This window comes from Ornithorhynchus anatinus, chromosome 2, assembly GCF_004115215.2.
Source record: "Ornithorhynchus anatinus isolate Pmale09 chromosome 2, mOrnAna1.pri.v4, whole genome shotgun sequence".
Taxonomy (NCBI): domain Eukaryota; kingdom Metazoa; phylum Chordata; class Mammalia; order Monotremata; family Ornithorhynchidae; genus Ornithorhynchus; species Ornithorhynchus anatinus.
The window spans coordinates 96,467,280-96,483,183 of NC_041729.1; the positions used below are offsets into that span (position 1 = coordinate 96,467,280).

At 42.3% G+C, this 15,904-nt stretch overlaps 1 protein-coding gene across 11 annotated transcripts in view; it reads left to right on the forward strand.

Annotated features, from left to right (window-relative positions):
- Nucleotides 1-15,904, forward strand: part of PTPRK (protein tyrosine phosphatase receptor type K) — a 614,361-nt gene that overhangs the window by 120,763 nt on the left and 477,694 nt on the right. The window lies entirely within an intron of this gene.

Genomic DNA, 15,904 nt, shown 5'->3' on the forward strand with positions numbered 1-15,904 from the left:
TTTCAGAGCTAAGTTGACCATGTGGGAAAGTTTACTAATTAGGTATGGTTAAGAATGTCATAGAAAATTTACTGAACAAATATCTGTAGTTTCTCTGAGTAACTCTGAACCAGGTAAATTGTTTGGTCCCTCCCTCTTGCCTCTTCTGTCCACCCTCAGCCCTCCCAACGTGGAACAGAAGCTTCTATTCATAATCCTCAAGGAAGTGTGGCCTAGATGAAAGAACCTGGGCCTGGGAGTCAGAGGACCTAGGTTCTAATCCTGCATCCACCACTTGTCTTCTGCATGACCGTGGACAGTTTCCTTAACTTCTCTGTGCCTCACTTATCTCACCTGTAAAATGGGGATCAAAAATCTATTCTCTCTCACCTCTGAGGCCCAGGATGGACAGGGACTGTGTCCAGCCTAATTATCTTGTATCTACCCCAGCATTTGACAAGTGCATCATCATTTGAAATAGATCTTTGCTTTACTTTTAGACAGGGGCTGGATTTAGACATATAGAAGCACTCTCAATATTAAAAGGAAGCTTTTAGGGCTGCCCTTTTGACCAGTGCCACATAGAAGAAGTGATATTTCTGGTGGTTTAGAATCTACGCTGGATTCCCTAGCGACAGATCTTGGCATTCAGGGCCCCTAAATTAAACTTATAGAGGGCTGGGATCACGTATCCCAAGTGGATTGTCCTCTCCCAAGCACTTCTGACAATATTCTGCTCCCAACAAGCACTCAGCAAAAACCACAGATTGACTAATTGATTGGCAGAAAGTAACATTTGGAACAGATTGACCTCAAAGGAAAACTTTCACCTCTCCAAACAAAGGAAGTGCTGTCATTCAACTAATCCCAAAGTTTATCTACTCTTTTCCTCTTCGACAACTTCCTGCAACTACAAAACGATCTCCATCCACCAAGGGAATTGTTTGTAACATTTGGTCCTTACTCCAACCAGCCAAAATGATGGCTAAAATGTCATATCTGGGGCACCAATGGGAATATTTTGGCTTTTAAATTAAAAAGCAATTTAACCTGGAACGCTGGCTGGTTTCTGTGGTTCTAGCACCCTAGTCTCAAATTTTCACTGTGACCCCCAAGGTGAGGTTGAGCACCAGAATTCTAAGCTCTTCCATACCGTTTTGGCACTAAAGAGGCAATGCCTCCTAAAGGAAAGGACACAAGCGTGCGACTTGGGAAACCCAGTTGTAATGCCAGCTCTGCCAACTTAACTGCTGGGTTACCTTGAGTAAGTCACTTAATTTCTCTGAGCCTCAGTACCCCCCCGTGGAGATGGAGATAAGATTTTCATTTGCCCTTCCCCTTAAACTATGAACCAATATGGAACAGAGACTGTTAGATATGCTTATTCTGTGCCTGCCCCGAGCACTTAGTACAGTCCTTGGCACATTCATTCATTCATTCATTCAGTCATATTTCATGAGTGCTTACTGTGTGCAGAACACTGTTCTAAGCACTTGGGAGAGTACAATACAACCATAAACAGACACATTCCCTGCCCACACCTAGCAGAGTAAGTGCTTATCAAATACCAGTTTACTATGAAGAGATATCAGTGGGCAGGACAGAAGGAGAAGCAGTGTGGCATAGTGGAAAGAGCAAAGGCTTGGGAGTCAGAGGATGTGGATTCTAATCCTGGCTCCACCACTTATCTGCTGTGTGATCTTGGGGAAGCCACTTAACTTCTCTGTGCCTCAGTCACCTCATCTGTAAAATGGGGATTAAGACTATGAGCCCCATATGGGACTACCTGATTACCTTGTATCTACCCCAGTGCTTAGAGCAGTGCTTGGCACAGAGTAAGGGCTTAACAAATACCATAATTATTATTAATGAGCAAGGATCGCTGCCTAATAAAGAAGGCCCATTAGTGTCCACACTCTATCTTAATAAAAAGGAAACACCACCACCACAAAGGTGCATCAGCTAGAAGAGGGAAGAAAAGGATGTTTTTCCTACAATGCCAAAAACCTTTTCTAGGCAATGTTCACTCACAGAACTTTTTCCTGTGTAAACTTGATTGTTTTTAAGCATTATACTAATGCTTGGGAGAGAACAATACAGTAGAGTTGGTAGACCGGTTCCCTGCCTCCAGGGAGCTTACAGTCTGATGTGCAGAAGTGGAACCCAAGAATTGCTTCCTGCTAAGGTGAAAGGGAAAACAAAGTGGCTCCAACATCAGGTCAGAGGATTTCCAATTTAAAAATCTGTTCAAGACCAGCACCCTGTTATAGAATGTTAGGCATTGAGGGTGTTAATTTTGAGGTGAACCTGCACCTATATACTTTATAGTAAAGACTTGGGGATATCTTTGAAAGAAAGCCTTGCATTTTTAATTTTATGGTCTCAACAAATATTTGGCTAGAATAAAATATTTTTCATATACTACCACTTCAGCATCAATCAGTGGTATCTATTGAGCACTTACTGTTTGCAGAGCACTGTATTAAGCACTTGGAAAATACAATGCACTAGAATTGGTGAACACTTTTAATCCTTGAGGGCAGGGATGGTGGAACATGAGTCCCTCCTACTTAGACTGTGAGTCCCATGTGGGACAGGGATTCTGTGCATCCTGCTTCACTTGGGTCTACCCCAATGCTTTGAACAGTGTTTAACATGTAGTAAGCACCTAGCAAATAACATAAAAAGTAATAAAAATATTTTTCTTATAAAGTTTTGGAGTGGAACTGCACTCACATAGTTGCACCTGGTATTATTGCTCTGCAAACAATAAAGGCTCAATGAATACACTGTATGTCAGACTCAAGAGAGTTTTGAAAACTGCCTCTTTAACTGCTTGATTTTAAAGGGTGAAAAAATAACTTTGATAAACTTCTGTTTGTAAGTATACTTTATGTCATTTTAAATAGATTTAGCTAAGATGGAATTGGGAAACTTCACGCCAGATCTACTGTTGTATGATCCTTTCTGTAGGTCTTATATGAAGGTGCAGAGAGGGAAAGACAGATTGTGGATGACACCCAGAGGGTGAAGAATGGAATTAGTGTAGATAGGAAGGAGAACTGGGAAGCCCAAGTGAGGGTCAGGGATATATTGGGATCCATCAATTCCTTTTGCTGATTAGTCCACAGAGGTGGTCATCTTGTTAAAGCTACTTTTCATCCTCTCTTTTCTGGAACCCTTGATTCTGAGCCCCCTCTCCAATGTCTTCTTAAAGTCCCTCCATAAAGTGGAAACCCAAATTGAGTCCAATACTCTAACAATGGCCCAATTCTGTTTAGCAGAGTGCAAGTTTATTTGTAATTCTCAAATTCTTGTAAATTGAGCCTCATATTGTCTTTGCTAATTTACTGGGGAAGAGCTGGAAAGCAACTTGCCTAATGGAAAGAGCATGGGCCTATAAATCAGGGGGCCTTATTCCCAGTCCTGTCTCTGCCATCTGTTAGCTGTGTGATTTAGAGTAACTTATTTAACTTCTCTGCACCTCAGTTTTCTCATCTGTAAAATGAGAATTAAGTAACTTTTCTCCCTCCTACTAGATTTTCACTTCTTTGAGGGTTCTTTTTTTTATATATATATATCCAGTTTACACTTGCTATGTGCCAGGCACTGCAAAGTGCTGGAGTAGATACAAGATAATCACATTGGACATAGTCCCTGTCCAACGTGGGGCTCACAGTCTTAATCCCCATTTTACAGATGAAGTAACTGAGGCACAAAGAAGTTAAGTGACCTGCCCAAGGTCACACAGCAGACAAATGGAGAGCTGAGTTTAGAACCCAGGTTCTTCTGACTCCTGGGCTCATGCTCTATCCACTAGAACATGCTGCTTCCCCATTTTATTGTATCATTCTGTTGTACTGTACTCTCCCAAGCAGTAAATACAGTGCTCTACACAGAGTAAGAGCTCAATAAATATCATTGATTGATTACTTAAATTGAGCATCATGTGAGAAAATGATTGTCAATCTGAATATACTGTATCTACCACAGTCCTTAGTAAATGCTTAATAAATACTGCCAATTATCCTCGTTATTATTGTCTTGGATTTGTAACTGATGGTGAACAAGTCTTTGTTCTGCTTGTATCATTATTTTGCTTTTTCTCTAAATGAACTATCTGCATATTTTCCTAACAAATTAATCTTTAGTACTAGCCATTTTTATAAGAACAGACAGTGGGGTATAGTGGGGGGAACATATGGGTTACACTAGTTCAGTGTTGAATAAAAGACTCTGTTGTGTTTTATCTTGGAAATCTACAGGCTGCTAATAATCCTATGTAAATTTTGAAGGTTCAAATGAGGTTTTATAGCAATTAATGGTGGCTTTACATCAGCTTTTTCCTTGTAAAATGATTTTTAAATTGATTCAGTTGGGTTGCAGTTAATTTAGTATACTTTGCTAGCATTCAGTAAAGCAGATCTAGTGGCAGTATAGCAATACCACTGCTTCAAACGTGCATCAGACCTCACGTGACAGACTTGGAGAGGTGTGTCAAAACCTACATTTGGTAAAAGGCAAGGTTTGGGGATTAAAACAACTCAACTCCCCACAAATCTGAAATTAACAACTATGCACAATGTTTATGACTAGTTTTGCATTTTGTTCCAGCAATCTATGTTTCTCAGGGTGGACTTGTGCAAATTAATATGTAGCTATTGTTAATTGATATTTAATTATACTTCATGTTTGGGGCCAATTATTTTTTGCTAGAAATTGAATATCCTCTTTATAATAAGGTTTGGGGATTAGACAAATGCATTTTGTGTTACACTTCCATTTACTTTCACAAAGATGACAAATTCAAAACAACTTAGCTTTAAATAATATCCCACCTGCAGTGCAGTAATAGTCTGCTATCTTGAGGGAAAATATTCAAAGATGAGTTATTTGGGTACTTGAATAAGCAAATATGTGGATGGAAATGGAATTACTGAAGATTGGGTGAATCTGACTGTCTGAAGTTTGACCAACCCTGATATAATTTTTTTATTCTAAATCCATTGAGTTTGACATAACTCATTGCACTCTTGTCCCTCTTAACTTTTAGTCCACCTGTGTTTCAAGGGAAATTTAATTTGAATAAATGAAATAAAAATGATCTGTGTCTAGCTAAATGGAAGATTCTGTGCAAACAATGAAGAAACTCTTGAGAGATAACTACATGTGCTCAGTGTTTTCAGGCTCAGAAAGATAATTAGGGCCAGATTAGCTGCCCCAGAAAGAGGGAGTCTGAGTTGGAAAGGAATATAAATTAAAATGTCACACATCATGCTTGGAGAGAAGGCACGTGGGGAAATGTACAGAATCCGGAGTATTTCTTTCCTTTGTTCTCTGGTTATTTTGCTCCTTCCTTTGTCTCTCCTTCTATCTATCCTTCCCTCTGGCCTTTCATTCATTCATTCATTCATTCAATAGTATTTATTGAGTGCTTACTATGTGCCCAGCACTCTACTAAGCACTTGGAATGCACAATTCAGCAACAGATAGAGACAATCCTTGCCCAGTGATGGGCTTACAGTCTAAACGGGGGAGACAGACAGAAAAGAAAAACAGAACAAAACAAAAGCAAGGCAATATCATCAAGATAAATAGAATCAAGAACATATACACCTTTATTAACAAAATAAATAGGGTAATGAATAATATATACAAATGAGCACAGTGCTGAGGGGTAGGGAAGGGGGAAGAGCAGAGGGTGGTTGGGGAGGGGAGAGAGAGGGAGCAGAGGGAAAAAGGGGCTCAGTTTGAGAAGGCCTCTTGGAGGAGGTGAGCTCTCAGTAGGGCTTTGAAGAAGGGAAGAGTTAGTTTGGCGGCTGTGAGGAGGGAGGGAATTCCAGGACAGCGGTAGGACGTGGGCCGGGGTCGACGGCGGGATAGGCGAGAATGGGGGACCATGAGGAGGTGAGCGGCAGAGGAGCGGAGTGTATGGGGAGGGCAGTAGAGAGAGAGAGAAGGGAGGTGAGGTAGGAGGGAGCAAGGGGATGGAAAGCTTTGAAGCCAAGAGTGAGGAGTTTATGCTTCGTGTGAAGGTTGATAGGCAACCACTGAAGATTTTTGAGGAGGGCAGTGACATGCCCAGAGCATTTCTGTAGGATGATGATCTGGGCAGCAGAATGAAGAATAGACTGGAATGGGGAGAGACAGGAGGAAGGGAGATCTTAGAGGAAGCTGATGCAATAATCCAGTCAGGATATTATGAGAGCTTGTACCAGCATGATAGCAGTTTGGATGGAGAGGATAGGGAGGATCTTGGTGAATTGTGAGGGGGAGACCTGCAGGTGTTGGTGATGGATGTGTTGGGTGAATGAGAGAGCAGAGTCAAGAATGATACCAAGTTTTCAGGCCTGTGAGACTGGAAGGATGGTCGTGCTGTCCAAAGTGACGAAGTCAGGGAGAGGCCAGGGTTTGGGAGGGAAGATAAGAAGCTCGGGTTCAGACATGTTGAGTTTTAGGTTGCGGGTAGGTTGCGGGCAGACATCCAGGTGGAGACGTCCTGGAGGCAGGAGGAGATAAGAGCCTGGAGGGAGGGGGAGAGAACAGGGGAGGAGATGTAGATTTGGGTGTCATCTGTATAGAGATGATAGTTGAAGAGTGGGAGCGAATGAGTTCACCAAGGGAGTGAGTATAGATGGAGAACAGAAGGGGACCAAGAACTGACCCTTGAGGAACCCCTACAGTTAGTGGATGGGAGGGGGAGGAGGAGCCCGCGAAGGAGACCGAGAATGAACAGTCAGAAAGATAAGAGGAGAACCAGGAGAGGACAGAGTCTGTGAAGCCATGTAAGCCCGTCAAACGGCAGGGACTGTCTCTATCTGTTGCCGACTTATTCATTCCAAGCGCTTAGTACAGTGCTCTGCACATAGTAAGTGCTCAATAAATACTATTGAAATACTATAAATACTATTTTAATGTTACCTGGTGACTTTAGGCTCAGAAAATTACTCTCATTTGCTACAGTTTAGGAGATCCTGTCACTGAGATAATTAAGGAATCATCAAACCAGAGGAAGTCACAGACTCTTTTTGACCACATCAACACTGTCATTTCACTTCTTGGTCCATTGGTTCATCCAGGATCTGTTTTTGACAGTGGTATCAACAGCCTTAGAGGAACTGTGTGATGATTGCTGTCCTGGACGTTCATCTTCATTGTTGGGAATGGACCATTCCAGATCCCTAGGTTCCACCTCCATGGATTTTCCCCAATGGATCTTTTGCCCAAAATTCCATCAGAGTCCCCTTTTCACTTGTTTATGTTTTGACAGACAAACTGGTGTGATGATGACATTTAGTAAACACTTATTAGGCTAAGCACTGATAGATTCAAGTTAATCATGCTGGACCTAGTGCTTGTCATATATAGACCTCTCAGTGAAAGCGAGTGGGGGAGACCAAGCATTTTATCTCTATTTTACAGATGAGGAAGCTGAGGCATTGAAAGGTGAAATGATTTGCCTGATTTCAGACAGCAGGCAGGTGTCGAAACCAGGACTAGAACTCAGGTCTTGTGACTCCCAGACCCATGCCCTTTTCATTAAGCCACTTTGCCTCCCATGTTGTCTTGATTAAAATGTGTATTTCTTTATAAAATGCCAGATGCTCCACTACCCTGGGTCTCAGAATTTGCTTTTCAACTTTATTTCTTTTTCTTCTTGACTCCTTAAAGGGCTGGAGGTTGAAGAATCTATAGGAGATCCTGATGGGACCAGGCTAGTTTGATTTTTCTTTTTAAATTTTTCAGAGTGGTTTGTCACATGGTGGCATTCCATCGCAAAAATGGAATTTTCACTCCACTAATGCAGCATGGCTCAGTGGAAAGAGAACGGGCTTGGGAGTCAGAGGTCATGAGTTTGAATCCCAGCTCTGCCACTTGTCAGCTGTGTGACTGTGGGCAAGTCACTTCACTGTGCCTCAGTTACCTCATTGGTCAAATGGGGGTTAACTGTGAACCTCACGTGGGACATCCTGATTAGCCTGTATCTACCCCAGTGCTTAGAACAGTGCTCTGCACATAGTAAGCGCTTAACAAATACCAAAATTATTATAATGCGTGCAAATAAATTGGCAATTTTTGAAATGATTTTTAAGGAGGTAGTTTTCTTCCAAAGCTCAGTTCTGTAGGATTAGAACGATTGATTTGATCTCTCTAGAATGTAAATAATGGTGGTATTAAGCACTTACTATGTATCAAGCACTCTACTTAGCATTGCAGTAGGTACAAATAATCATACTAGACTCAATACTTGCTCCCACAGTCTGAGAGGGAGGAAGAGATATTTTTGCAATATTTAAGTCACAACAAGATTACGTGTCTTGCCCAAGGTCATTCACCGGGCAAGTGATGGAGCCGGATTTAGAACCCAGGTCTACAGTGTCACTGAGGATATGCCTGAGTCTAAAGTATGTGCTTTTTTACTATGTATTCAGGAAACTAAGACAATCTGCATGCTATCTCTGATCTGATAAACCATCCTGAAGATGTGAATTCTTCAACCAGGGACTCATAAGGGTAGCCTTGAAAAAATCTATATAAAAATGCCCCAGACAATCAATTTTTTTTTTCACCAACTTCCCCTTCCCATCCCAAGTTGCAGTAAAATGAGTGAAATCAGCATTCTCAGCTGGCATGAGTTACTGATCATCCTGGGCTAGGAAGTCAGATGTTATTTTCATTAGTCATACCAGAATGCCCGGTTGGTATGCTGTCACTGTAATTCCCCATGTTTCTGATCCAAAGGTTCCTGAATGATTAAAGTGGTGAGATTTGACTAGGAAAGTCCCCTTTCTTGGGGCTTCCCACTGTCTCAACAGGGTATGGAAAAAACTTCCACAAAATTCTAGTGGGAGTTTTAGGCCTGGGGTGAATAGTGGGTAGAGGTGAAGAAGAAGATGAGAAGAAGGTGGACTGTTTTTGAACCTATCCTCCTCAAAGAATTCCCTATTTCTGGAAAAAATAAAGGGCATACCTCCTTCTCCCTTCTGATCTAATTTTCAGGCCCTGGGACTGCTTAGGCCTGTGTCAGAAATAAGATCCAATAGTCCCCTGTTCCCACACTGACACTTACCAGAAGGAGGTGCTGGCTATCAGCCTATTCATCATGTCTCAGGTGTGGGGCTGGACTAATTTGATGCAAAGGTTATACTTAAAAAAGATATTTTGATGAACTGCTTAACACCAGAAACACTTAAATTAGGTGGCTATCAACCATGATAGGCTGAATCTGTGTTGTATAACTTTGGAAGGAGAGCATTATAAATGATGACACCTCCTCACCTCCGCTTTCTCATTCCCTCATTTGGTCAAATTGCTTATCTTTAACCGAATTGGGGCTGCCCTCTTGAGGGCAAACAGAACAAATGCTGAGTGTGTTTGCAGCAAAGATAATGTTTAGTAAGTACTTACTATATTCTAAGCACTGTGCTAAGTGCTGGGATAGATTATCGGATCAGGCAGTCCCTACCACACAGCCTTGCAGTTTGAGGCAGGGAGGAAGAGATATTTTATGTTCATTTTACAGAGAAGGAGCGTGTCCCAGTGAAACTGCACAGTCCTGGGAGTCAGAGGACGCGGGTTGTATTCCTGGCTCCACCATTTACCTGCTGAGTAGCCCTTGCGCAAGTAACTTCTCTGTGCCTTGGTTCCCTCATATGCTGATTTAAAATATGAGCCCCATGTAGGACCTAATCATCTTGTACCTACTCAAGTGCTTAGTACAGTGTTTGGTACATAGCAAACACTTAACAAAAACCATTATTATTATTATTATTATGATACAGGCTCAGACGGGTTAAGTGACTTGACCATGTTGACAGAACATGCAGGTGGTGGAGACAAGGCTAGAATTCGGGTTTCCTGACTACCTGTCCCTTGTTCTTTTCCCAAATCAGGTTGATCTCCTCTCTCTCTTTACTCCCTCCACTCCACACCCCTATTGCCATGCCATAACCTCAGCAGATTATTGGGGTCTCAGGATGGGGAAAGTGCATGGGAGCTGGAGAGTGGTGGTGAGGGAAGAGGATTCTGTAGGTAAAAGAATGCCTGGGAAAGTCACCCAATTGCAAGAGGGACAGAGACTCTGTCCACTTTGATTACCTTATATCTACACCAGCCCTTAGCAAATAGCAAGCACTTAGTAAATAGTATAATAGTATAACTAGGAAGGTGACTCAACTTTATCTATCAAAGTTGTTGGCATAGTATTTCCTAGATCCACCCGTTCCTCTCTACTAAAGCAGGTGCCTCCCAAGTCCAAGGTGGCTCTTGTCCTGTAATCAATCAGTGGTATTTATTGAATACTTCTATGCAAAGCACTGTACTAAGTGCTACTATTCATAACATGTGTGAGGGATTTATGAGGGGGTTTCTTCTGAACCTTTACCTCTTCAGCTAACCTATGGTTAGGCAAACATTTCACCAGCCCATTGAAATTGTTTACCAGTAACCTCTCCCTCACTGAATGACTCTGGGAAGAAAATGATGGAAATCAGCAATCTGTTGTCCCCTTCTAGCACATGGGGCTGGTCAACCTGGGTGACTAAGCAAGCAGCTGTGGCCAGCTTTTTCTGAGGTTTTTCTGTGGTTGTAGTAGTGGGCAGTAAATACCAGGGGCCAACCCATTTCTTTTGAACCAACACCCCTGGTTGTTATTTCTACCCAGAATCCTGGTGTCTGAAAATGAGCCATGGCTCTGAAGGACAGCAATTAAGGCCATTTGTCTTCCAAATGAGTCAATGTGGGCTCCATCTGTGCTTTAAATTTATATCCTGAGGACACTTAAACCATTAAAAAGGGTAATGGAAGCCCTGGAGGCAGGTGTTACAAGGCAATAAGTCATTTTGGTGCTATGACAGTAGGATGGACTAAACGTTAAGAAAACTGTTATTTATCAGTTAGAAGTCAATGGTAAGGACCATTGCTTTTAAACAGAGTGATCAAGGTGGGAGTATATTAGGCAAAATGAAAGGTCAATTAATGTTTTAAACATCTGAAGTCTTATTATAACTGCAAATGTCATGGGTTATTGAGTGTTACATTATCAGAAATACCAGGTCTATCCCTAAATCAGTCAATCAATGGCATTTATTGAGCACTTACTGTGTGAAGAGCACTTAACATGCCACTTGCACAAAGCAGTACAATAGAGTTGGTAGGCACATTCCCAACCCACAGGGGGAGACAGATTTTAGAAGCAGCGTGGCTCAGTGGAAAGAGCACGGGCTTTGGAGTCAGAGGTCATGGGTTTGAATGCCGACTCCTCCGCTTGTCAGCTGTGTGACTTTGAGCAAGTCACTTAACTTCTCGGTGCCTCAGTTACCTCATCTATAAATGGGGATTAAGACTGTGAGCCCCACATGGGACAACCTGATTCCCCTGTGTCTACCCCAGCGCTTAGAACAGGGCTCTGCACATAGTAAGCGCTTAACAAATACCCACATTATTATTATTAAAATAAATTACAGGTATTTACTTGAGTGCTGTGGAGTTGAGGGAGGGGTGAATATCAAGTGCTTAAAGGGTTCCTATCCTAGTGCATAGGCGATGCAGAAGGGTGAGGGAATTAGGGGAAACGATTTCCCTGCTTCTGTTAATCTTTTTCTCTTGCCCGTGTCCTGGCTCTCTGTATAGCTGGACTGTTTTCCTAGGAGTCAGCTGTGCAGCTCTTTTCTCAAGGGCTTAGTACATTGTTTTGCACACAGTAAGCACTCAGTAAATGCCATTGATTCTTCTTGCCCAACTGCTCCTTCTCTTTGCCTCTCTTCTGTTCATTCTCATTCATTCAATTTTATTTACTGAATGCTTACTGTGAGCAAAGCACTGAACTAAGCACTTCTCCTCCTGTGCCTAGCGATTCACTTTCTGGGACCCCTTTCTAAGCCAATTAGAGCATTCACAGCAGTGACTCCAAGATAACGTCTCTTTCTGTATATCCACAGATGCTTTATTTCTTCCCATCTCCCATTCTGTTTCTCTCATTGTACATGCTACCTATATTTCAAAGGTTAGTAAACAGAAAATGACGCCCCTCCCCTCCCAATTTTCTGAAAGTGGTTCTTTGTTGTGGGAACTGTGTGTGCTTGCCTGATATATCCGAGACTTCTTTCAATTTTATTCAGCTTGTTAGTATGGAGAGGGGGACAATGAACCCATTGCATTCTACGTTTAGTTCAAAACTCACCTTCTGAGACTCAAAAGTCTGTTTGAAACTCTAGTTTGTTACTCACTTCCTTTGAAAGGGGGTGGTCTCCAGCTGTTTGGTGATAACTATGAAGTACACTGGGGAAAGTGTTCAGTAAATTTGTTTTTTAATATGGCAAGGAACTCATATTCAAATTATTCTTTCTATATTGGATTGAATGAGCTCTAAACCTTAGTATTTAACACTCTGACCTAATTAAAATTGATTAAAATTAATTAAGCCAGCTCTCTTTACCAACTTTGTTGCACTTTCCCAAGCGCTAAGTATAGTGAAAAGCACAGAGTAAATACTCTTTAAATGCCATTGATTGATTGGGAAGGATCTCATGCTCACCTTGTTTGTGGGGCATTTCTGTGGGGCAGATTCCTTCTTAATGAAAACTACTGGTCCAACTTGTGCCTAGATGAGGTGGTGACAGGGGAATGGGAAGGGTAGAGACTGAGGAAAGGGGCGGTGTGGAGCAAGGTCCTAACTGTCTCTCTTTTAGTTCCCTAATCCCACACCCTTTCCCCACTCCCTCTGAATACAAACTGGCATACTGGTATTTCCACAAGAGTAAAATAACCCACCTTAATAATAATAACTGTGGTACTTGTTAAGCCCCTCTCAGGGTCACACTTAAAGAGTTTCCAGTACTCTACCAGTCTCGATAATGGGACGGAGAATCAAGCAGAATCACACCCATTCCATTCCTAGCTTGGCCAGTGGCTAGCGAGTGGAAGGCAATCTGCTACAAGTATAATTCACCTATGCTGGGCAGCAGTGGCATGGGAGCGAATCGAGGGCAGAAACTCAAGTTGACTGTGTGGAAGGAGGCAATGGTAAACCACTTCTGTGTTTTTACCAAGAAAACCCTATGTATTCACTTCCAAAATGATTGCGGATGGAGGTGGTTCTTTCTGGGAAAGATGTGTCCATGGCGTTGCTATGGGTCAGAGATGATTCAATGGCATAAGGCAAGACTTGTTAAGCACTTACTATGTACGAAACACCGTTCTACGCCCTGGGGTAGATCCAAGTTGATCAGGTTGGACCCAGTCCCTGTCCCACATGGGACTCAAATTCTTAATCCCCATTTTTCAGATGAGGTAACTGAGACACAAAGAAGTTAAGTGACTTACCCAGGGTCACACAGCAATCATGTGGCTGAGCCGGGGTTAGTACCCAGGTCCTTCTGACTCCCTTCCACTTCACTCACTACTTCGTTTCTTATAATTTGCCTTCCTACTTCTGACTGCATGTCCCTGCTGTTCTACATAATAGAACTGGCTGATCCGAGTTGCCGTACATATTCTGTGAGCTCCCTGGCCTCTTCTCGAGAGTCCAGGAGTCCCTCTGCCTCTCTCCCTCTTTCTAGCTTCCTGCCTTTCCTACTCCTGCAGATACCAGTGAGAAGGATTTTTACCATCTCCAACATCTGGTCAATTGTGGCAGCCATGTTGCTTCTCAATCTACCTATTCTGCTATTTAAGCAGTACCTCACAGTCATGCCCACTTCTTCGCCCCACCTCTGTATATACTATTCCAGTAGTTCTTTCCCTTGCCACTTTTTAAGCTCCTACAGGGCAGGGATTGTGCTTGCTAAGTCTATTTTATTGTCCTAAGTGGTTTGTTCAGTGCTCGCCACACCATACGTCTTGTCTCATGCCATCTAGTCATCTCCAACCCATAGCGACACCATGGACAAATCTCTCTCAGACCACCCCACCTCCGTCTGCAAGCGTTCTGGTAGTGTATCCCTCGAGTTTTCTTGGTAAAAATACAAAAGCAGTCTACCATTGCCTCCTTCTGTGCAGTGAACATGAGTCTCTGCCCTCAACTCTCTCCCATGCCACTGCTGCCTAGCACAGGTGAGTTTTGACTTATAGCAGGTTGCCTTCCACTCACTAGCCACTACCCAAGCTAGGAATGGAATGGATATGCCTCTGCTTGACTCTCCCTCCCGTAGTCGAGACTAGTATGGTACTGGAAACTCTCCAGGTATGATTCTGAGAGGGATACACAGTAAGTAGACACCCAGTAAATATGTCTGATTGAATCCGGTCCCCAGGAATTTTCATTATTGGGGGCTGTGGCTAGGGAGGCACCATATACAAGAGAGAGACCCCAGAAGAGAGAAGCTTGCATCATGTCCCCTGGATCAGAGACATTCGGACCGCAAGGGATAAGGCCAGTTAGGACCTTCAGCAGTCCATTTTCTACTCATGGGGCTCTAGTTTTACACTTCTGGGCTGAGGTGCTAGCTGCGTATATTTGGAGCAAATTGCAAGGGTTTCCCCACAAATCCCTTAAATATAAGAAAAAAGAGAAAATATGATAAATATCTCACAAGGCTTGTTTTTGCACTTCCAGCTCATCCTCTTTTGCCCATGGATTGTGAGCCAGTAGTTATTTTCATACTAGTACTACTACAAATGGTGTTTAAGCATTTATGTGCCAAGCACTGGACTAAACTCTGGAGTAGACTCTAGACTGTACGCTTTGTGGGCAGGGAATGTGTCTGTTCAGTATTGTATTCTCCCAAGCACTTAGTACAGAGCTCTGCACACAGTAAGCACTCAAATATGATTGAACAACTAAGTAGATATAATAGATCGGACATGAACCTTTCCCACATGATAATTATCCCACAAAGGAGAGAGAACAGGTGCTTACCCCCTTTTCACAGAAGAGGAAACAGGTTCAGAGAGGTTAAGTGTCTTTTCCAAGGTCATGCAGCAGTCAATCGGCAAAGTCAGGATTAGAACCCAGGCCTCCTGGATTCCAGTTTGGTACTCTTTCCACTAGGCTGCACTGAGGCAAGCCAGTATTTGGCCTGGATAGTAGGGGAAGTTCCATGATTTTCAGAAGGGAAACAGAAAATAGGCTGAGGGTCAGCACCATAAGCACCATATTGATTCATTTTCATGGTCCCATTGAAGCATTGAAATATAGTTTATATGTTCTATAATATTCATTTAGAAGACAAAATGTCCAAATAGGATACTAAAGTCTTCTAATTATCCTGAAAAGTGATGGGTACAGTCAGTAAATCACTAGAATTGTTAAGCACTTCCTTGGGCAGACCACTGTCTTGAGAATTTGGGAAAGTAAGACAGAGTTAGGAGACGGATTCCATGTCCTCAAGAAGCGTACAATCTAGCGGGAGACTGACCACCAATAATTTACACAGAATTGTAGGAGGAGAAATAAGTAAGCCCACAGCTGCTGAAAGCAGAACTAGTGTATAGACTGACAAATTTCACTGTAAGCTCTGTTATGAACAACTTGGGTAATTAAAGTATTTAAAATAATTTTGTAAAAATTGAAATATTATATCCCTTGTTCACTGCCATAATTGTACTGTTGTTTCCTTCCTTCTCCCTCCCACTTCTCAGTTTGGACAGTGGGCTGACGGTGTATATCTATAATGTCATTAATTATAGCTTGACCTCTGTTAGCCTTTCTTCCTGTTGCTAGTCACCCCTTTCTTTTGCTTCTCTCAGGTTACATGATATGACATATTTGTTGTACGGCAAGAATTGGGTTCCACTTCCATTTGATCTGTGATTTCCTGACCAGATAGAAGTTAGTGAGTTGAATTAGATGAGAGAAATTGAGAAATTTGAAGAGAATAACCGTGACGGAGGAGATACTAGGAAGTCTTTACTTTCAAACGTAAAAGCTTATAAATGGTGTCCTGGGTTTTGATGATATGTCTAGAAATGACAATTATCTTAAAAG